Genomic DNA, 23320 nt, shown 5'->3' on the forward strand with positions numbered 1-23320 from the left:
AAGACACACTGTAATATAAATACTGGTGCCAAACTTCAGCAGCTGAGATACGCTTGTGGAGACGTGGGACCATAGAACCTGGAACCATGAGGTGCTCACTGCCAGAGGAATCTGTTGTTTACAAGGAGGATTACTGCCATTGAAAGGGAACATGTGCCCTTCCTGAATAGTGACTGGCCTGGACCAACTACGTACTGCTGCGTAACACCCTGAAATATGCTCTCCAAGAGCTTTTTGAGCTTGCCCCCTATTCTTCGGAGGTCTCAGGAAAATCAAAGATGTCCTATGAGGGACCCCCCATCTACCTGTGATACCTGGAGAGTGGTGCCCTCTCATGTGCCCACATTCCCGACTGGAATCCAACTGGTAGCGTGTGTGTGCACCAAACTTAGATTAACACCTGGAGACCGGATTGTCTTTTGCGGAGCCCCAAAATATTGCCTGCATCGAAAGTGTGCTCCCTGCATTGTGAAGACCTTGGAACGCATAAGGGTTTTGTTGGTGGAAAGCAGATTTACCGGTTGCGGGATCCAAAGTGGTCCGCTTCGTCGATCGCGCAGCCTCACTCTCGTGCGACAAACCAACAGCATGCTTATTGCATGCGAGGTTCATTCCCACATTGCGAACCTCAGAGGTGGGGGCGTAACCATGGTAGTGTCTTATTCTACCTCATTAGAAATTCCTGGACTTGCATCAGTGTGTTTGACCGGAACTGTCTGGTGTGAACAATATCAACATGCACCAGATGTTGAGTCTCATTTCTGTTAATATCGAAAGTCTATATTTATAATTCATTTCAAAATCCATTTTAAAAACTATTTGCTGCTATAGCTCTATCAAAATGGAGCATGCTAGGAAAGTGCAATATTTTAAACTCTTACCTCATATTAGGCTTTACTATCCTCAAAAGCCATTTTGTTTAGCCATCGAGCGAGAAAGGTCAACAATCTAGTGGCTGCCACAAGAGGGAAAGCTCCTTGTACCCCATCGGCCATGAAAAGGTGGCATGTGCAGCTGGTTCAGCAAAGGTAAGTCCTTCTGTGCCCATTCATGCCTGAACGGTGCCAGGGGACAAACACAGTCAACACCACCAAACAGGAGATGCAAACACATGAGCAGGGTCATGTCCAACATCTGTCGCAGGTGCTGTTGAGAGCCCTCTTGTTGTAGTGAAGACTGAAGAGGTTGGTTGCCCTACTGGATTCAAAATAACCTTGGCTGTGGCAAATGCAGTTGAAAGGGACCTCATGGGCTGGAGGTCTGTGGGACTGAATTAGGGGTTCGGAACATCAGTGAGAGCCACCTATCACTCTTCGGGTGCTTTTGCCACTTTCCTGTGGGTCACCTCCTCGACGTACCCAGTGGTGACCACTCTGTTGCTGCTGTGGAATTGGTCTACGATGTGCATGGGACTGGTTCCACCAATCCAAGGAGGTTTCTGGTTCTTTGTCAAAGTCAGACACCCCTCCAGGGTTTCTGGAGTACAGCTGTTGGATGAGTCGGCTTTTGGTGCAGGAGTCGGAGATAACAGGCAGGCTGGCAGTGTTGGCGTCAGGTCAGTCGCACATCCTCTTCTCCTTGCTCTCTGCAGCTCTTTGGTGTCCTTCTTCTTCTTAAGTCAGCAGGATCTGAGTTTAGGACCCAGGGGTGCCACCTAAACATTAAATTAAGGGGTATTAAAGGGAGTTCCAGGTAGTACCCAATGGGCTACCTACACTTAGTGTGACTACATCCTCCTATGACCACTTCCTTTGGACGGTGGGCATAACAGTGACCCTGGTTGACTAGATGGAGGAATAGGAAAAGTGGTGTCCACATCGCTAGCCCCACCTTAGGCATGGTGCTGGCTGAATGTTGGTACACCTCCTAACCAAGCTCATTTTCTCACCTGTCCTCCTGCCAAATGTGGAGCAGGATAGGGGGGGTTGGCATCCTTCACTATTTGGAGATGCCTGGGTTGGGTTTCAAATGCCGCATCGTCTTTGAGGCTTGCTGCCTTGGAATGCCATTTCAGCCTGAAGGAGGTGTTAAGCACCTCTGCCCAAAAAAGGCATTGTTCCTGGGGTCTGAGAGCAAAGGCTCTCACCACATGAAGTCAGAAACATTTCTGGTAGTGGCAGGCTGGCTAAGACTAGTCAGAGACCGAACCAGTGTTTGGTGGGTTTTCAGTGGGCACTTCTAAGGTGCCCTCTGTGTGCATTTATTAATAAATCCACTACTGGCATCAGTGTGGATTTACTAAGACAAGATGTTTGGTAACAAACATCCCTGGGTACAGTGAAGCCATCATTGTGCAGGGGAACTCATAATGACGGTTGTCCGGCACATGTTCTCTCTATAGATTCCCTGCACACTTACAATATCCAAGAATGGACTTAGATATTATAGGGTCATACCTACTCAGGAAGATATGACCACACATGTGATATAGTGCACCCTGCCTTTGGTCTGGAAGGCCTGCTGTAGGGGTAACTTACCTATATCCCATGCCATGTCTGTGGCCATGGCACACAGGGATGTGGGCCATGTCGACTCTTCATTTTTTGCTGAACCAAGACACGCAGCCTGCAATGGCAGGTTGCATGGTCTTGATGATGGGTCCCTAAGGTGGTACAATTTGTGCTGCAGCTCTTGTGGACCATCTTCAGTTCCAATGCCCCAGGTACCAGGGGTACCATTTACTTGGTACTTACAGGTCCTTCTGAAGGTGTGCCAATCATGGTACAGTTTTGGGGAAGAGCTCTGGCACTGGGAACCTGGATAGCACGAACCCAGTGCCCTTTCATTTGAAAGCACATCATGTTCCTGGCAAAAAGTGGAGGCTAACTATGTCAAAAGAGACACTCTCCAACATGACCCCTGCCAAATGAGATCGGATGAAGCTAACCTTTCCCTAGAGATTCTTTATTTTGTAAGTGGAGAGGCAATCTGCATTGGCATGATCAGTTCCAGATCTGTGTTCCACTGTAAAGTCCATTCCCTATAAAGATATGGACCACCGTAACAGTTTGGGGTTTTCACCTTTCATTGGCATGAACCATCTGAGAGGCCTGTGGTCAGTTTGTACTAGGAAGTGAGAAACAAACAAGTATGATCTCAGCTTCTTCAGGGACCAAACCACAGCAAAGGCCTCCCTCTCAGTGGCACTCCAAAGCTGCTCTCTGGGGAGTAACCTCCTGCTAATGAAAGCAACAGGTTGGTCATGGCTATCATCATTGGTCTGGGATAGGACCACTCCTATCCCATGTTCAGAGGCATCTGTCTGAACAATGAACTGCTTGTTATAATATTGAGCTTTCAGAAAGGATCCTGAGCACATTGCTTCCTTCAGGGTGTCAAAAGCCCTTTGACAGCTCAATGTCCAGTTAACTTTCTTGGGCATCTTTTTGGAGGCCAGTTCAATGAGGGGAGCCACAATGGACCTATATCCCTTCACAAACCTCCTGTAGTACCCATTCAAGCCAAGAAATGCCCTGATGTGGTTCTGGGTTGTTGGAGTTACCTAGTCCAGAATTGTCGGGATCTTGGTTTATAAGGGCTGAACTTGGCCTCCACCTACAAGGTAGCCCAGGTGCACTACTGTGCCCTGCCCTATCCGGCAATTGATTGCCTTGATAATGAGGCTGGCACTTCTCAGGACCTCAAGGACCTTGCCAAGGTGGATCAGGTGATCCTACTAGGTGGAGCTAAATCCAGAAACATCATCAAGAAGATACGTTGCACTAAAGGATTCCAACCCAGCAAGGACTTTGTTGACCAACATTTCGAAAGGGCATTACAGTAAACTGGCAATGCCCATCTGGGTTGAGAATGCTGACTGTTCTTTTGCTCCAGGGGTCAGAACTAGCTGCCAGTACCCTGATCAGAGATAAAAGTAATATTTGGCTACCCATAACCTGTCAATTAATTCATCAGCTCTAGGAATTGGATGTGCATCAGTTTTGGTCACAGCATTGAGGTCCCTAAGGTTCACACAAAACCTGATCTCTTTCTTTCCATCCTGGGTGTGAGTTTTGGGGACTAAAACAACTGGGCACTCTGATGGCTCAATGACTCCCAATTCCAGCATCGTGCTTACTTCAGCTTTGATGCTCTCTCTGACATAATCAGACTGCCCGTAGATTTTGTTTTTGAAAGGTAGGCTGTCCACCCCATCTTTAGTGTTGTTTGAGAGGAGGTAAGGGAGAGTATCACTCTCTGCTTCCAGAACCTCATCTGTGACCATCAGCATGGTCACTTCAGGCCTGCCATGATAGGCTTTAAGGTGGTTGTAATGGAGGATCCTCTTAGAGTTCCTGAAAGTGCCAAGGCCCCCCAGGTAGGTGACCTCCCCTTTTCTCTCAAGGATAGGGTAGGGCCCAGTCCATTTCTCCTGGAGGGCCCTAGGAACCACGGGCTCCAGAACCCACACCTACTGCTTGGGTTGGAACTCCACCCTTGCAGCCTTTTGATCATACCAAAGCGTCTGGAGCTCTTGGCTGCCCTCATTGTTTTCTTTTTTTCCATGTACTCAGACTTTCTGGAAAAAGGGCCAAGCACATAGTCCATAATATCCTGTGTAGGCTCTCTGAGAGTCTTCTCCTATCCTTCCTTCACAAGACACAATTGTCTGCTTACAGGATTACCAAACAGAAGTTCAAAGGGGGAAATTCCTACTCCCTTCTGTGGCACCTCTCTGTAGGAGAAAAGCAGGCATGACAGTAAGACATCCCATCTCCATCTGAATTCTTCAGGGAGTCCACCAATCATACCTTTCAATTTCTTTTTGAACCTTTCAATAAGCCCATGTAGTGTGGGTTAACCACGCCCTATGTACAACGCTAAGTTAGCATAAACTCGATGGCTGTTAGAAAGCCAGCTTGCTGCTTCTGCTGCTTTTGCACGCGACACTGTTGTTACATGTTATTCATTTGAGAACTGCTGACTTGACTTTGCTTCACATGAGAACCGTCCGATGTTTAACATCCTTAACAGCGAGTAGTGACCTTGGTCTGTACACCGTGTAAGGAACGAGTCTGGGTCACTAGACGGGGCAGGTTGTTGTGTTCAGGTTGATCGTACCACTTTTTAGACATAACATACATACAGCTGCCAATACCTGAAAGACGAGCCCTTTAATATTACAGAGTAGCATGTTTTCTGTTACATTCGAAACGAAGAGCTGAAGCAGGAAGAGCCTAGCTGATCCTGTGATGTGATTCCACTAAGCTGATCTATAAGGTATGGGGTCCCCCATGCAAGCCTAAGAGACCTTCTATTAGTCTAATAATACCTTATTAGTTGCTAGAGAAAGGAGGGTGGTTGTGTTCCACGGTCATTATTATTATGATTGCTCCTTTCATTTTCTATGGTATTGTAACAATGCCGATGGTGCTGATCCTAACCATTTGTCTGCTTGTGTTAGCCAAAGTACTGCATCTTAGGACGCGAGGTTTATAAAATAAACTCTTTAAACTTTTACCGTGTCTTTGTTATTCTGTTGCGGACTGATATATAGCTACCAACGGGTATTTTGGGTTCCCACCACTCCTGAGAGTATCTAAGTCGCTTGTTCTGGGTTGTCTATACATTGGGACCGCCGAGCCAAATCTCGGATAACGAATGTGACACTAAGCTAGTCGGATAGGGGTTCTTAGTTCTGAGGGGAGTTTCTGGTACACCACAATTCTCTAAGGTCCTGGTTTCCTTCGCATAGTTCTGTGCATAATCAGAATCCCTGCAACACCCATTGGTCTGCAGATGATATTGGGTAGGTCACTCCACATTCAGCCCACATGTGTTCTATGTAAGCAGACATAGTTTGTACCTCTGTCTGATACCAACTCCATAGGAACCCCCCCTGGTAAAGATACCAAGGAGAGCCGCCCTAGCCACTGCAGGGGCAGTTGTAGTTCACAGGGAAATAGATCCAGGATTACTGGTAGTATGATCCACTACTACCAGTATGAATCTTTTTCATGATTCTGTTTGAGGGTCAACGGGGCCAACAATGTAAATCCCAACCCTTTCAAAGGGGACCCCAACTACTGAAAGTGGAATTAAGGGGGCCTTCAGGTGGCCACCTATCTTGCCACTGGCCATCAGGAGGCACAGGAGTTACAAACCTCCTTCAACCTTCTGGTACATACCTGGCCAGTAGAAGTGGTTCAACAACCTACTCCATGTTTTGGTCTGGCCAAGATGCCCAGCTAGGGGGATGTCATGGGCCAATGTGAAATGAAACTCTCTAAACTTCGGATGCACTACCACTCTCTTAGTGGCACCAGGTCCTGTCGGAGCCACTGACATTTCCCTTTTCCCGATCAGCAGCTTGCTCTCCCAGGCCTTCAAGAGTAAGACAGATTCTCTTCTGGCACAGTTCTTTCCTAGAGGACCTCCATGTGCCCAAGATCTCTGCAGTGCAAGGTAAAAGCTTGTGGGGATCATTTCCCTCTGGGGCTGCCAAGTCTCCTCCCTGAGGAGAGGGAACTTGATCTAGTGTCGATAAAGAAGTTGGTTTCCCAGGCTTCTTGCCCTTTCACTTGGAAGGCTGACCCATAATTTCAGGCTCCAACACTTCTTGTTTTCACCTCTCCGTGCACTTGTTTTTATACACACATCCACTTAGGTATAACCAGCTTGGCTGCATGGGGTTTTCTATCTAACTCAGCCCATGCTGAGAACTCCAAGCAGACAATGTACAGGGATTTCAGAAGATACCACTACCCTTTTGTGGCCAGGGACCCCTCCCCATTCTAAGGACACCATTGCCACTGGATGTACCTTAGCCTTATTATCAGCATTGAGGACTGTGTAGGGCTCTCCAGAGAAGTACTGGTTTAAGGACACTAGTTACTCATTCACCATGGGGACACTGGCACCAGTATCTCTCAGAGCTTTAACTCTAACCCTATTAATGTGTTGGTGATGTCTATATTTCTCCAGATTACCAGGCAAGACAGCCAGCGTAGCTACATCCACCCCACCCTCTGTGACTAGAGTTGCCTCAGTGAGCTCCTTGACATGGTCAGGGCTCACCTGTGATCCCATCTGGAGCCTTATTATTGAATTTGCTGCAGGTGTACTAGAGGTATTTGTTTTGTTTTTACAGCTAAGGTCTCCACTTCCTTATAGTCGTGACATCAAGCCTTTTTAGAATACCCTGGTACCCACCCTTAGACTGAGTAGAGTTTTGGGGCCCACCCAACTGAGCTGGGTTTTGGGGCCTTTTAAAAGACTGATTTCTCTTTTTAACATTTTATTCACTGTCTTTCCCTTGGTGGGTCTATTTGGCCTTTTTCTTTTGTTCTCCCCCATCAGTGGTAGTTTTGGTCACCCTTGTTTTGACCCAGTGTTCTGCCTTCTTCCCCAACACTTGAGTGGAAACTGGACCTAGGTCTACCAGGAACTGATGTAAATTCTCTTGATATTCAATTGATAACAATTATTCAACAGATGCTCTTTCGTGATTACATTTTAAAGCCTGTTATAGTCATGCACATTGTTTCCTGTATTTTATCTATATTTCTCAGTGATGAGTCCAAAGCCCTGAGTTTATACGACTTAGCATCTGTCTCATTCAATTTCAGCAGTCTATACCCGCATTTACCTGAGAACAGTTCCCACAAGAGAGAGCTCCAATGTTTCTTGGCTACCTTTCGACTGATACAATCTCTCTTGAAAGCAGTAAACCACTTGGTGATATTATCTCCATCTGTATATTTGGGGACAATCCCTTTCGGGAATTTCGGGTCAAAAGATGCCTCTCTCTCCTTAGTTATGAAATTGCTGCTACCAGAGATGGGTCCTATGCTCATTTCTTTACTCAGTTTCTCAATGCCCAGAAGTTGGGCTTCTAAAGCTTCCTGGCAATCTTTCTAGAACAAGCTCCTCCTCTGAGGGAGTTTCTTTTTCTGAGACAGGGGTCTCTACCACCTCCTCAGGATCATCTTCTCCTGTTTGATGCTTAAGAGAATCAATTTCATCCACTGGATGATCTCTCTCATATTCTGCCACAAGCCTTTGAAGCTTTTCAAAGGTAGCATGAGGGCCAGTTTTAATACCATAACATCTACAGAGAGACTTTAACTTGGAGTGGGATAACTGCATGTAAGGGGTAGGTTTGAGCTCCTGAGCCTGGTTCTCCTAGTGAAACATTATTTCTACTAAAGGTGGAACCTTTTTGGAGAATTAAAAAACAAAAACCTTAACAAAATATTCTTTGTCCAAACTAAAGTAAGGCATTTTAAATGCTAACCACTAGTTTCAGGGACTTAACTAAGGCCCTAGCTGTTAATTGTACACATTTGAAAAATAGAACAATTGAAACATACAACTAACTAAATACAATTTTTAGATTTACTCATGTGGTCACTTATTGACAAACGGGTATCAACAAATGCAAAGTCATAGATCCTACCACTGCCACCAATGTAGGAAGTTGGCTCCCTACATAGTGTACTAAAATGAAGTACTAGTGAGACCCAGGTTAGAATCTAGAGGTAAAGGTGGATAATACTAATGCTCTATTTGTGGTAGTGTGGGTGGGCAGCTAGGCTTATCAGAGACTAGTGCTAAGCATTTGTTGTACTCACAGAGGCAATGAATGAGACACACACTCAAGAATAAATCCAAGACCAATTTGCAAAAATAACATGCATCTTTATATATGTTTTAGGCATAAACATCGGTATGATTCTGTAGTTGCGTTTCGAAAACGCAGTATAAATCAGTTGCAGTAAAAAACAAGTGCAGTAGAAAATACTTGAGAATTTACCATGATGGTCAATATAGATTACCTAGCGGTAACCGGAGTCACTGTCACACCATTTAGTATTGCAGGCAATGGAGGGAATTGCAGGATCATCAATCAAAGACCGTCGTGTTCGACGGTCTAAGCCTACAGGCTTTTGCCAGTCTTGGGGTGACGGGCTGGTCACTCAATCAGAGACCATTGCAGTCGGCGGTAAAAGCACAGAGGCTTTTGCCAGTCTTATGCCCACTGCACTTGGGGATGAATTTGAGTTCTATTCTTTTAGAGCAGAGGTCTTTGGGGTTACAGGACCCGGATGGAAGAGGCAGTTCTCGATTACCTTACCCAAGGATGCTGGATGCAGGGACACGTGCAGATGTCCATCACAGGGGGTTTGTGCATCACAGAGGCACCTCTGTCGGTCTGTCAATCAAGGGCAGTTGTGCCAAGATGGTTTCTGACACACAGTTAACACCACCAAACAGGAGATGCGAAACCCTAGGAGAGGGGTTGTTCCTGATGCCGGACTCAAGTGATTGTAAAGCCCTCTTGATGCAGTGAAGACTGAAGAGGTCAGTGGACGGACTGGGTACTAACAAACCTTGGCAGCAGCAAATGCAGCTGAAAGGGACCTCATGGCCTGGAGGGTCGGTGGGAATGAAATAGGGGCTCGAAACTTCAGTGAGCGCCACCTACAACTCTTGGGGTACTCCTGCAACTTTGCTGTGGGTCACCACCTCAACGGCCCCAGCGGTGCTCACTTTGTTAGCGCTTCGGACTTGTCCTGTGACGTGTAGGGGACTTGTTCCACCAATCCCAGGGACTTTCTGACTCTTTGTCAGAGGAAGGCAGGCCTCCTTGGTTTCTGTAGTACAGCTGCAGGACGAGTCAGCTTTTGGTGCAGGAGTCAAAGAAAACAGGCAGAACAGCAGGGTTGGGGCCAGGTTAGTCACACATCCTCTTCTCCTTGCTCTTTGAGGCTTTCAAAGTCTTTATTCTTCTTAGGTCAGCAGGATCTGATTTTGCAGCCCAGAGGGGGCACCTCAATACTACATTTAGGGGTGTTAAAGGGAGTACCAGGTAGTAGCCAATGGGCTACATACCTTTAGTGTGACTTCACCCTCTTATGACAACTTCCTTTGGGAGGTGGGCAGAACCTTGGCCCTGGTTGGCTAATTCCTTCTAAGACAAGATGGAGGAATTGGAAAAATGCTGTCCACATCAAATGGCCCCACATTAGGGGTGGTGCTGGCTGAATGTGCGCACACCTCCTAATCTAACTAATGTTCCCACCTGTCCTCCAGACAAAAGTGGAGCAGGTCATAGAAGTTGGCAGTCTCCACTATCATGAGATGCCTGGGTTGCATTTCAAAGGTGGAATCATCTTTGAAGGATCTCGCCTTGGAATGCCATTCCGGCCTTGAGGACGTGTGAAGCACATAGATTCTATGGGTAGTGAATGCTGGTAACCACAACCAGTTGGGAGACTTTACGAAATGGTGACTACAGCCGCCATCTGGGATACAGCATGTTTTCAAGCATGCGGGAAATGATGCCTGCTGGAACACTCCTTACTAACCTTTCTTGAAGTCTCCCAAATGGTAGTGTATACCGGCGTACACTACCTATAGAATTCACAATGCTCCTTTGCTAGATCATCTATTATCACTGCCAATCTTGGCACTCACCAAAAACTTATGACTCACTAAGGAGAGCAGGACTAGAAAAAATACTAAAAATAAAAAATGTGAACCTAATTTGGAATCCTCAGGTTCCTGCTCCCTTTTCTAACTACAGAGTATGTCTAGCTTGTGCAACAAGAGGAAAAGACAGAGGAAAAATTTTTTTTTTTCTTAATACTGCCCTCACCCACTATGCAGTGGCATGCTTCATCATTGGGCCGCTGCAGACGTCCATGTGCAGACCAACACACTGGACAGAGCGCAATTGTTCGGGAAAAAGATTAAAGTGGTGAGGGAGAAAGTTTCAAGGAGAGTAAAAAGTTTAAATGCTAGGGAAACGTATTCCCTCAAGAAGGGATCATAAAGTTAAAACTAAATGTAGGGATAAGTAGGAGGGGTAAATGCCCCTATATCCCAGCTGCAAAAACCAACACGTTTCGGCCTCTCACATTAGCACCCATGGGTCAATGAGGTCTTCTTCAGGTTATGGATCCCTTGGTATTAGCGATCTTGACCCCCAGTGGGGTGTGTTAATAATAAAAAGGAAGTTTCCAATTCACCTTTCTAGTAATAAATGAGGTGTGCATTTTCCGAGTTTAAAAGAAATGCTCTAAACCCGGGACCATCGTGGGAACGTGGGGCCTGATTCACAGAACTAACTTAAGACAAAATCCTAAACTTACTACCATTCTGGTATTCACAGAAGGCACTTACTCATTTCGGTATTCACAGAAGTTAGGAGTCCTAACTCTAGGACTCCTAAATGCTTTCTGTGAATACCGAAAGTCTTAAAATTAGGATTTTTCTCAGTTTAGTAGTAGTATAGTTAGGACTCCTAACTTTAGGACTCCTAAATGCCTTTTGTGAATACCGAAAGTCTTAAAATTTGGATTTTTCTCAATTTAGTAGTAGTAAAGTTAGGACTCCTAACTTTAGGACTCCTAAATGCCTTCTGTGAATACCGAAAGCCTTAAAATTAGGATTTTTCTTAGCTTAGTAGTAGTATAGTTAGGACTCCTAACTTTAGGACTCCTAAATGCCTTCTGTGAATACCGAAAGTCTTAAAATTAGGATTTTTCTCAGTTTAGTATTAGTAAAGTTAGGAGTCCTAACTTTAGGACTCCTAAACTGAGAAAAATCCTAATTTTAAGACTTTCGGTATTCACAGAAGGCATTTAGGAGTCCTAAAGTTAGGACTCCTAACTTCTGTGAATACTAAAGTGAGTAAGTGTCTTCTTTGAATACCAAAATGAGTTAGTGCCTTCTGTGAATACGAAAATGATAGTAAGTTTAGGATTTTGTCTTAGGTTAGTTCTGTGAATCGGGCCTGTGATCTTAATGTCCACTTACTCCAAAGACCAGGTTTGTCCTTCCCCCATTCGGGTCCGCCGACGATGCCAAAAACTAACATGTGTGGTTCTCCTTAATAGCTCTTTTGTTATACCAACATGGGCCCCGTGATATCACATTGTAATGGTAAACTCAAGAAATTAAGGGCACAGAGCAAAGTTCTAGTTCTCCTCCTCTCAGTGAGAGACTGTTTGGCCCAATTCATGCTGGCCCACGGTTTTAGAGAAATGATTTAGCCTAGGAAAAGAGAACAAATCTCTACTAAATGATAGTTACACTCACTGACCATAGATGCATGCTTTGTAGCACTTACACCATGTGGATTTTCATATTAATCTTCATATTCCATCTCCACTTCCTCTAGAGGAATAGAACCCCGCATGAGAATTGGGATTCATCACTTGAACAAATAAGTGCCCCTGAAATATATCCCGTTATGTCCTCTTTTATGCACCCAAATGATACAAGAGATCATATTTTTTTAAATGAGAGGCACGCATGACCTCCAGACCTCCCCATATGTTGCTCCAGTGATCCAATTTCCCTATCAACACATTGCAAATGCTCCATGATGGACCCAGACTTTTCAACTTATTGGGAAAGTAAGACATTTCCCTCTGCACGGTATGTTTATTTATAAAGTCAATTTGCCTTTGAAAATAGAATGTGAAATGTTTCTGCCCGAAGTGAATGAGTTCACACAGACGTTCTCTTGGTAAACCAGGAAAAGGGCTAGTTATTTAGAACATATATGTATAATTTAATAAAACTGCCCTGTTTGAGAATGACAAGGTCATCCACCCAATGTCCCCCTATTTTTCTTACATAGTGTCCTGCATTTTCTTTCTACAAGCCCTGAAGAAAACTTTCATCAACAAAGATAAAGGCCCCATAGGATGGTCAAAACGCAAAGGCTTATAAATTTAAGTGGCCAGGAGTCAATCTATAATCAAGAAAAAAAGACTGAATCCATCACTATGGTGAGGAGTGTATTAATACCTCCAGGACCTAGCCAATGATCTCCACACACAAAAAGGGGCACTGTCTAGACTACATCAATGAGTGTTAAAACATGCACCCACAATGAATAAACATGTAGCGTCTTCAGTGTTACACTATAGGACACTTTTGTCACACTATGCTTTCGTAGTGATGTAACATGGTCCATAAATGGTGAATGTTTATGTAATGGCGTTATCATTTGTATGTACGTCTTTTAGGTTTTTGCTTGTATATGGATTTTTTCCAAACTGTATATAATCTTTCTTTTTGTATCCCAGAAAACGAATTACGCTGTACTGTGAAAAAAACAACAATGATATTCAAGTATGAGTATTTCTTTGTCTTCTCTTGATTCGGGGTTACAACCTTATACAATTAATTGATATATGGTAGCAGCAATGTTCAGGATTAAGCTAAGAAAATTGTATTTTGGTCATAGGTTGACATTTTGAGAAACGAATGAGAGACGTTTCTACTTTGGAAGTATTTATTATCTATGATATAGGGGGCACCTTCACACTTGTTCAAAGTCCCAGCCCCCTATGTCCATAACAGGATCACTCCTCGTCCTGATAGATACTTATGGAAATTAGTGATTTTGATGCATCCAACTCTTTGTGTGCCCTGGTATCTGGTGCGGGTCAACGCCAGAGGTCGGGGGAGCACATCTGTGCATTGCCCAGCGACAGCCATAAAACAATAGGCATGCAATTGAGATAGTCGGCCACTGCCATTTGCAGGCCTGGTGGAATATATGGGGGGCAGATATTAAGACACCTGGGATCTGGGTCCTGATCCCAGCCTCCGTAAAGATAGAGATCTGCATTCCGCAGCCTCTTGGAAGACAGGACAGAAAATGTAGGGGACACGTCTGTGGTTCAAGGGAACACCATTTGAAAGTCCCCCCAACTTCAAAAGCCCCCTGAGGTAAAACTAGTCAGTACAGACCAAGGGAGTTTGCAGTTCCTTTGAAGAAGAAGAGGGAAGATTTCTACTCATGTCAGAGAAGTCCTAAGGGGTTATCAGGGAGTGCAAGTCCTTAGGAACAATTTCCCTCACACACCTTGGTGGGTGTCATGCTTCATCATCAGGCTTTTGCTCCCCGTGGGGTTGGCGCTGCAATGCCCAACGTGGCACCCTCATGGGAGCACTTTACCAGAGATCTTTTAATAAGCAATCTTTGAAGGCTGGGTGCGTGGGTATAGGTGTAGATTGGAGTGATTAGTGTATAAGTGTAAGTGCAAATTTGAAAGTAGGGCAAGGGGTACTCCCCAAAAATAATCTTTAATGACAGAGTTCTCCTGTCTAGAACTAATAATCTAAGAAAGCTACATGTTTCAAACTTTAAGTAAGCATATAAGTGAACTGGTAGCTATTGTAACCTAATCTAGATAGTGATTGGAGTTTTGGTAAGTGATCATATACACAGCAAAACATCTGGCAGACGCATTGATCATTAAGATCAATATAGATAAATGGACCTTAAAAAATGAGCATTTTGATAGCAACCTATAAAACTAAATTAGCAGAGATTAACAGTGAATTTACAGAGAGCAGAGAATACCTAACTAAACAGAAAATAACAAAACTACAAAAAGATATTAACAATTTGACAGGGAAAGAATGTATCCTAATCTCAAAGCAGATTATAAAGAAACCACTGGGGATACATCATCAGACGAAAGCCTACCCTTTCGTAGGAGGAAGAACTCTTTCAACAGAAATTTGAGCTCTGACAGTTGGAACAGTAATCAGAATAGGAAGACCCCTCTTTCAGGGACCACCTTTGCGGCAGCGACCAATGTTTCCTCAGGACCCACACCACCCTTTCCAAACACCTTAAAATCCCCCTTTTTTAGACAGAGGTTGGGGCAGAGGGAGAAGATGAGGACAGCAAAAACGAGTACAGTGGCAGGAACCACAACAGATGGTACTAAGCAGCCACTCTGCAAAGAAAGACTAGTTGCTAGTCTATCACCGAGGAGACTCACTGAAACAGGGGAGAAAGTTCTACAGAAAGTGCTGTGCTTTGTGCTCACCCTTTAAATTGATACATTTCAGAGAAACTGCAAACTACACAACTTCTTTCAGAAAATACGCCTAAAAGCGTTACTTCATGGTAAACCTGCACCAGACCAGACCCATTCCAAGCTATGCAATCCCTCTACATTCACTCCCAATACTGGCATGATTCCTCACAAACTGTAGACCTTTGAACAGGTTCCTAAAGACATAGGGAACAACTGTCGTGAGCAGAGCTTTCACAATGTGTCCAAGTTGGACCTAGGAGCATGCAGGACTCTGGCTAATGGCAAACAGATTACAAAAAAACAGCTGACAAGGGGGGTGCAACCGTGATTATGTCTGAAATGGATTACAAGAACGAATGTATACAACAGAGATCTGATCACAAATATTACACTCACATCAACCAAGTCCTCACAGCATGTTTGAAGACACAATTAATGTCTATGGTATCTAACTCTGAAACTCAAGTGTGGATCACAAAAAATGAAGCAGGTTTTTGTTGTGAGTAAACATTCCAGGATCCCCTACTTTTTTACACTTCCAAAGATCCACAAGGGAATTTCCCCACCTCCAGGCAGATCATAGTCTCAGGGATCAATTCGCTTCTGAAACTGTTATCTAGGTTCCGTGACTATTTTGTATAACATCTGGTAAAAAAAGACCCCAGATAGACCTTCTGGTTACCCTGGATGTGGTATCACTTTACGCTAATATTCCTCAGGGAGCAACCCTATAGGTGATAGAGTATGTTCTACTAACAGAGGAGTGGGCAACATCCACACCCATCAGTTTCATCATGGAGTGTGCTACCATAGCCATCCAGACAATCTTTTCCAACATGGAGCACAACTGTACCAACAAACGCAAGGTACTTCCATGGGGCGTACCTTTGCCCCAAGTTTAGCCTGCCTACACTTGTCACACTTTGAGGGACAATATATCTTCTGTACCAACAATCCATATAATGCAAATATCCTTCCATGGCAGTGCTATGTAGATGATATTCTCATCTTTTGGAAAGGAGATAGGGCTACTTGTGAGGTCTTCTGTACTTGGGTGAATACTTTGAACCCATAACTGAGATCCTCTAAAACCATTCCAGATGAAGAACTTCATTTCCTTGATCTCATGATCAAACGAGTAGGTAATGAGTTAAAAACCAGCTCGCATAAAAAACCAACATACAGAAACAGCCTGTTATTTTATGGGAGCCACCATCTCAAAGCCTTTCCAGGCATATGGATAGATGTTACGCCTGCGGTGTAACTGCAACACAAGACAAGACTTTGACACACATGCTCAATGTTTATCTAGGAATCTGAAGCCTAGACAATATCTCCCACATTGTGTGAGAACACCACATAAGCGTGTGAAGAACTGCATGTGGGACATGTTGCTTGAACCACACACAAGACAACATGAAGACATCCTTACATGCATAACCACATACACACCACAATCGAACAGAATATCTAATATCATTAAAAAACACTGGTTGATCTTCCAGACCGGAAAGCTATCCTTTCCCCACCCTAGGTTTGCATTCAAACGGACATCTAATTTGAAAATATTTTAATACACACACGCCCACGGAATATGAGGGCACCAGAACATAGACTTTTTTTAGACCTTTACCCGGTAAGGGGACACTTTCCCTGTGGTTCATGTGTGTCTTGTACCTACTCAGAGAGCATAAGAGAGGTGCGATTAAACACAAATTTGATGTGGACACAGAAAACGCATACCAAATGCAATTCGAAGAACTGCATCTATTTGATCATTTACCCATGTGGCAAGCAATATGTAGGAATGACCACACAACCAGTCAATTAATGAACATCGCAGCACTATATTCTGCAATAAATCAAACACAAAAATGAGCACACTTTTTTGAACAAGGACCACACCCCAGATGATACACGGTGGACGGTGCAAGAAGCACGTCCAAATATGAATCAGAAAGCCCTTTTTAGGAGCGAACAAAAATTGACATTTCATGTGTCCTACACTGTTGATGAGATCCCATGGAACGAGATACATTTCTAAAGATCATGACCCATACTCAACATAGAGGGAACTATACTGATTAAAGTAACTTATGCTTTCTGAGAATAAACATTTGTCAGAGAATTGCAGATCAATCAATCAAAAGGGGACTTTAAACCACTAAACTGGCCTTCCATACTAAAACCATACCGTGGGAGCCTCTAGCACATATTAGATATCTCAACTATAAATGATTGGGACCCAGTCAGGTCACCTGACCATTGTTGACCATATAATGCCCAGATCATAGAGATAATTCCCATGACCCCTACATCATGGCAGCTTTCTTATCAGTAGGATGAAGTAAGTACCACACCCTCAACTAAAACTCCAAGATGGCGCCCTGCTATGTTCTCCTGCCGGTGGCCACATTGGGTCTAGTTACCACGCCTGTGTCTATTTTACCTGCATGGCACCTGACTCCAATTCACGTAATGGGACTTTAGATCAAAGACCAAACACTGGCTCCCTCTGACACTTCTGAGTCATCCGAGCGAGGGCAGGTCGTCCCTAGGAATATGACATTGGACACTGTGAGTATGAAATACAAAAAAGAATGGGCTTGCATACTCGAAGAGAGAGGTTGGTACTTTACATCTATCTCTGATAGACTTAAAAATATAGGTTACCTGTCTTGATTTTCTGTGTTTTCAGCGCACAAATTGGCATGCCGCTACGCTTGACTCAAAGAGTCATTATTGACATCAGAATAGGGACTATATAGTGTTAGGAACTCTATATTGCATGGTTCATGTGTTTTGTGTGGTGTTCGTCTCTTCCACCATGTATCAGTGGCAGTCACCTCAGATTTTGCATGGTTTGCAGTGCAATGCATGCATTTTTGTCTCAGGTTACAGGCATGTAACAGCTAATATGTGCCTGATTAATTTTTAATGTTGATTTTTACACTACAGGTCGTTTTTGAGAACAACTTTAGAAATTCATAGAGGTAAGTGTTATTGGGGGTTTACAGTTATTTCACTTACCAATACTCCAATCACTCTGTAGATTAGGTTAAACAGGTCCTGATGAATAGCTGCGAGATCATTTATATGACTATGTAAAGCTTGAAACATGGTGACCCAGTACCTATCTTAGAATACTTAGTTCTAGCAGATAGTGCCACTATGGACGGAATGCAGAGCAAATAAAAAAATCTCACCCAGTCAATATATCTGGATTAAATCCATTGTTTTTTTGCTCACCATGCCATCCCAGTTTAGACCCAGCCATATGCAAATCAGTCTTGACTCCTCCTGGGAACAGTCCAGCCCTAACTGCCGGGCCAGGTCCTCCCTGGACTGGAAACAAGCATCCTGGGACCGGTTTCGGAGCATCACCCCTCATCAGTCAGGCTAGCTTGAATCCAGTGACACATTGAGCCTGGAGCCCACATGTGGGCATGCCCGGCACACTTACGGCGAGAAAACCAAAGACACACAAATGATGGATGGAATGCTGAGCAAATCAAACATTCACCCACAGTCAATAGATCTGGGTTAAATCCACTCTTCTTTTACTCACCATGTCACCCCAGTTTAGACTAAGCCATAAGCAAATCAGTCTTGAACCTGTGCCTCATGGGAACAGTCCAGCCCGAACTGCCAAGCCAGTTCCTCCCTGGACTGGAAACAAGCATCCTGGGACCGGTTTTGGGGGATCATCATAACTAGGGTGGCATGGTGAGCAAAAGATTGATTGATTTAATCATGATCACTTGACTAGGGTTAAATGTAGGATTTATTCAGCATTCCGACCATCATTTGTTTGCGTAACACTATTTATAATATAAGCAGGAGGACTCTGTCATTATAAAAAGTCTTTTTTGGGAGGACTTATGCCCTATTTTCAATCTCTACATGTATACACTAATCATTCCAATCTACACTAATACCCACAAATCCAGCCTTCACAGACGGCTTATTAAAAGATCTCTGGTAAGGTGCCCCTCTGAAGGTGCCCATCGGGCATTGCAGTGCCGGCCTGACGTGGAGCAAAAGTCCGATGATGAAGCATGACACTGACCTAGGTGTGTAAGGGCAATTGTTCCTAAGGAGTTGCGCTACCTGCTGACTCCTTGATAAATTGTTTGACCAGAATAGAAATCTCCCTTCTTAAAAGGAACTGCATACTTCATTAGTCTGTACAATTTATTTGGAGCATGTAAGCTGGGCCGTAATTCTCTCTGAGTCCCCCAATTTCGATGAAACTGTAACTAGTGAGTGCAACCCTACTGTGGGGAGAGATCCGCTTGTAGGGACACAAGACCGGAGAACCTGGACTGCGTGGTGCACATCGCCAGAGGACTTTTTGTACACATGGAGAATAAATGAGTGAGAAAAGGACTGCTTGCCTTCCTGAACAGAGGTTAGCCTGGGCCGCCTACCTGCTGATGTGTGGCACCCTAAAGTGGGATCCCAAGGACTAGACAGCTGGTCTACTGGTCTCTACCATCTACCAGTGACATCTGGAGAGCGGTACCCTCTAAGTGCCCACATCGCCTGGTGAAACCTGGACAGTGTGGTGTGAACTACAGAATTGTGCATGGAGACCGGAGGGTATAGTGCAGAGCTCAAAGCGTTACCTCCAGCTATGGCAAAGTGGTTCCTGTACTGCAGGGATGCCAGCATGCACAATCATCTTGTTGGTGGTGAGCAGATTGATTAGTTGTGGGATCCAAAGTGGCCCGCAGTGTCGACTGTGCAGCATTTCTCTTGTGCGCCACGTCGACTGCAAGCTCATTGCGTGTGGTGTCCATGTCACAGGTTGTGACCCTCATAGGTGGGGAATGCACTCATTGCAGAGATAAATTCTATCTTGTGAGGCCCTGCTGAACTTGTACCTGTGTGTGTGTCCGGACTCAGCTGGTGCAGCCGACATCAAGGTGTGCCGGACATAGTGCCACATTTCCAGGAAGGGAAGGAATTGCAACTGTACTTTGTGTAACTTGAAGCGTCTGGTGTGACTCATCTTGTCGTGCACCAGATCCAGTGCCCAGATTGTCAGAGCACCACTGGGGTGCCTCCCCAAGCTGAGGGGCTTCCCTGTGTGTTGTTTTTCCATTCACTGTTTGTTCTTTCACTGGTCTCGGCACAGTGGACCAACTGCTGTCTCCCAACCTGGCCCTTCCGAAGACTTTGTGGTACCAGGTAGGAGTGAGAGGAATTGATTAGGCTGGAGAGACGTTTCCGGGAAGGTTCGGGAGCTGTGCTTTGCATAGCTGAGCTGGTGCCAGAAGGCCAGGAGAACCCCTGTTTGCAACTAATTATTACTCTTGGCACATTTCTGCTTCGCAGCTTGTTGGTGAACTGCCGGAGTGGCGCCAAGACCCCTTTTGTATACGTCTTCCTTTTGTTTATGCTTACTGTCTAGCCCCACCTGCTTTCCGGGGATACAGACAAGGTGTGATCTCAGTCTTGAGTAGCCTTGTGTCCTGATTGAGGGGCTGGTGAACTTCCATCTGGGGTTTCTGGGTCAGTCAGGGTGAATCGGAGGGTGGCGGGAGACATGGAGCAATGGGGTCTGCAGTATGTGATCTATTTTGTATCAGTGGCACTGTATTAGGGTGTTGGGTGCATATGAGTGTGAAAGGCCCAATACGGACTAGCTGGTGTCAGTTGCATCACGTATCAGTGCGAAGTGAGTGTGAGTAAGTAGGAGTGACCATCGGTGGACCACCTCTGTTTCGTGACACTGGTTGGTAATTTTGGTTTATACGATGTTCTCTTATTGAAAGCACTTTACCTATCAACAGTGGGTTTGTTCACGTGACTCGTCTGGTGGTGCTGCTAAAAGTGTTATAATTCTGTGCAGGCCCATATTACTGATATCATTGTAGCCCAGGGTGCATTTATTGCCATGTGAAATTGCATGATTGGGATTATGGGGGTGAGCCAGAGGTTGACAGCGTATTGCACCGCATAAGGGTGCTGTGTGGGGTTTAGATTGCAATTTTTACCATATGTGCAAGATATTGAGATTTAATCAACACAAATTGGGCCTAGTGCTCCTAGTAATATTACTAAATTCGATTTATGTTCAGAACACTGTGATATTCATGTGATATCGTTCTGTGTGAGTGTTGAATTTTATCATTATCAGGTGTGTAGTCTCATTTGTGTTGTGTGGAATATTTATTGTGTCCTCGCACTGTGTTCTTGCTTTACACGTTGCTTCTGAGGGACCCCTGACTGCTCAGTGCCAAATGTGCTCTTTCCTAATTAAATTATATTGCCTTTTATCCAGATTTCTAGTGCTTTGACTGAAGAGTCGACAAAGTCCATCTATGTCTGGTTTTGACCTTTATGGGTGTCCCTAAACTTCACTCTGTACTCTTCTATGGTGAGTCCAAACCCTTCTATTAAAGTTTCCTTGATATGTTTGTAGGACTCACCCACATCCTCATAAAGGGTCAGAAGTCTATCTTCTGCCCTTTACTGAGAACAACTCACACAGTAGAGATCCCTAGTTCTGGTTTCCTATCCTTCTCATTTTACAGTCCCTCTCAAAGGCTTCAAACCATTTGACAATGTCATCACTATCACTAAACCTGGGGACAATCCCATTGGAAATCTTGGGGTCAAAGGTTTCCTCTTGCTCCCTATTTGCTTTGATGCCTCCATTATCTTTGGGTTCAAGCCCATCTTAACCCTTCTCTCGTCTAAGGCTAGTCTCCTTTCCTCAAGTTCAAGCTTTTTCTCTTATAGTGAGAGGAGGTCAAGCTCTTCCTAGAGGTTTATTCCCACTCTACCAGTGGCCAGGTTACCAGTGTGACTTCTGTCACTTCCTGCTAGTGAAGGGGGACTGGGGAAGGGCGGAGAGGTTTGGTCTTCACCTTCTTCCCCTCATCTTCTACTTGTGCCAAGGCCTCAACCTCATCCTCTGCAGGTTCTTCTTCTGAGGAATTACTTTCCCTCTCTAGATTTTCCTTCTCATAAGAGCTAAGGCCTTCTCAAGGCCCTCCTTTTTGGCTGGCCCTAATCTTGCACAAGGCTTTCAGATCACTGATCTTCAGAGCTGAGAGTACAGACAGGTGAAGGTTCTTGTTAGCCTTCATGATGCACTAACCCTTTATTTGAAAGTTTAGACCTTTTTAAAAGTTTACAAAAACTTTTTCCTATCTTTCTAACTTTATAGATACTTTTTAGAGAAATATTTAAAAAACGTAGGTCTAAAGTCAATAATGGATTTCTTGTGCAAAGTCACTTATGACCAAGTGGTACTGCGAAACACAATTTAAGCATCCCACCGCTCTAACACCAATGTAGGAAAGTGGAGTATTATAATGGCAAAACAAATCCTTAGGCAACAGTAGGTCTATAAATTATATGAGACAACAACATGATATTTAAGGACTCAGTGTACAATAATTATCAATACAAATCTTTTAATTCATACAAAATTGTTTTAAAAAAAATTACCGTTATAGGTTCTGTGATATTTCTTAAAAGAACAATGATGAAACAATGACATCACAACACAATCATCCGTGCTGACAATAACAAAAATATACAGAAAACAAAGACATCAATCTGATATATATATAATCCATAAAACATTATTATTGGATAAACTGACTATAATCAAGGGCATATGAAACACTCAAGAAACTAAATTTACAACAAAACAAATACAAAAGGTGGCTTTAAATATGATGATAGCTCTTCTATGCACATTTCGGCAAACCAGGTGCCTTCATCAAGAAATCCACAATAAATCTTAAACCTAGAATTAGAAAATACAAATTGCAAAAGCAGAAAACAAAATTACACAAAAATGTACACTGAGTCTTAGAATAAAACTGACATAGGGTCAATAGTTAAAACCCTCTAGCTGTGTGAATATAAAAATAGATGAAAGAAGATATATGATAACCAGGGACCCATCACTGAACCAAATATGTCTTTGGCAGGTTCACAGACTGAATTTACCAAGAAATGGTGGAAACCATGAAAAAATAGATGAAAGAGATTGAAGTAGATAATGCCCTAAGACATGCTTCTCATCGAGACCTTAGTGGATAGCATGAATGATAATAGACAACAAGTTGACTTACCAGGACCACAATCAATGGTGGTCCACAGAAAGATATCATACAGATACTTGATACTAGAAATCTTCTCAATTGGCTGAAGAGACTAGTAGGGATAAAATGAGGATAGTCGTTATCATAAACAATGGGAATGAACTAATAACCTCTATCTAGATAACTATCAAAATGTGTTATTAATGTACCTTATGGTTTGAGTTAGTAAAGGCACTAGAGCCGTTCGAGGTATGATGCAGGATACAATCCAAAACCGAATAAAATAAATTATTTTAATAAGTGCAGATGAGGAATGTGCAGATGTGAATAGTACAAAAAAGAAAATAAAGAATGCAAAAATCTACCTTTACTAACGATGAGTCTGTATTTTCCATCGGACACTGGCACAAAGAGTCTCATTATAAATTAAATGCGTGAAACCACAAAGGAGAGTTA

Source organism: Triturus cristatus, chromosome 5_2 (genome assembly GCF_964204655.1).
Source record: "Triturus cristatus chromosome 5_2, aTriCri1.1, whole genome shotgun sequence".
Taxonomy (NCBI): Eukaryota; Metazoa; Chordata; class Amphibia; order Caudata; family Salamandridae; genus Triturus; species Triturus cristatus.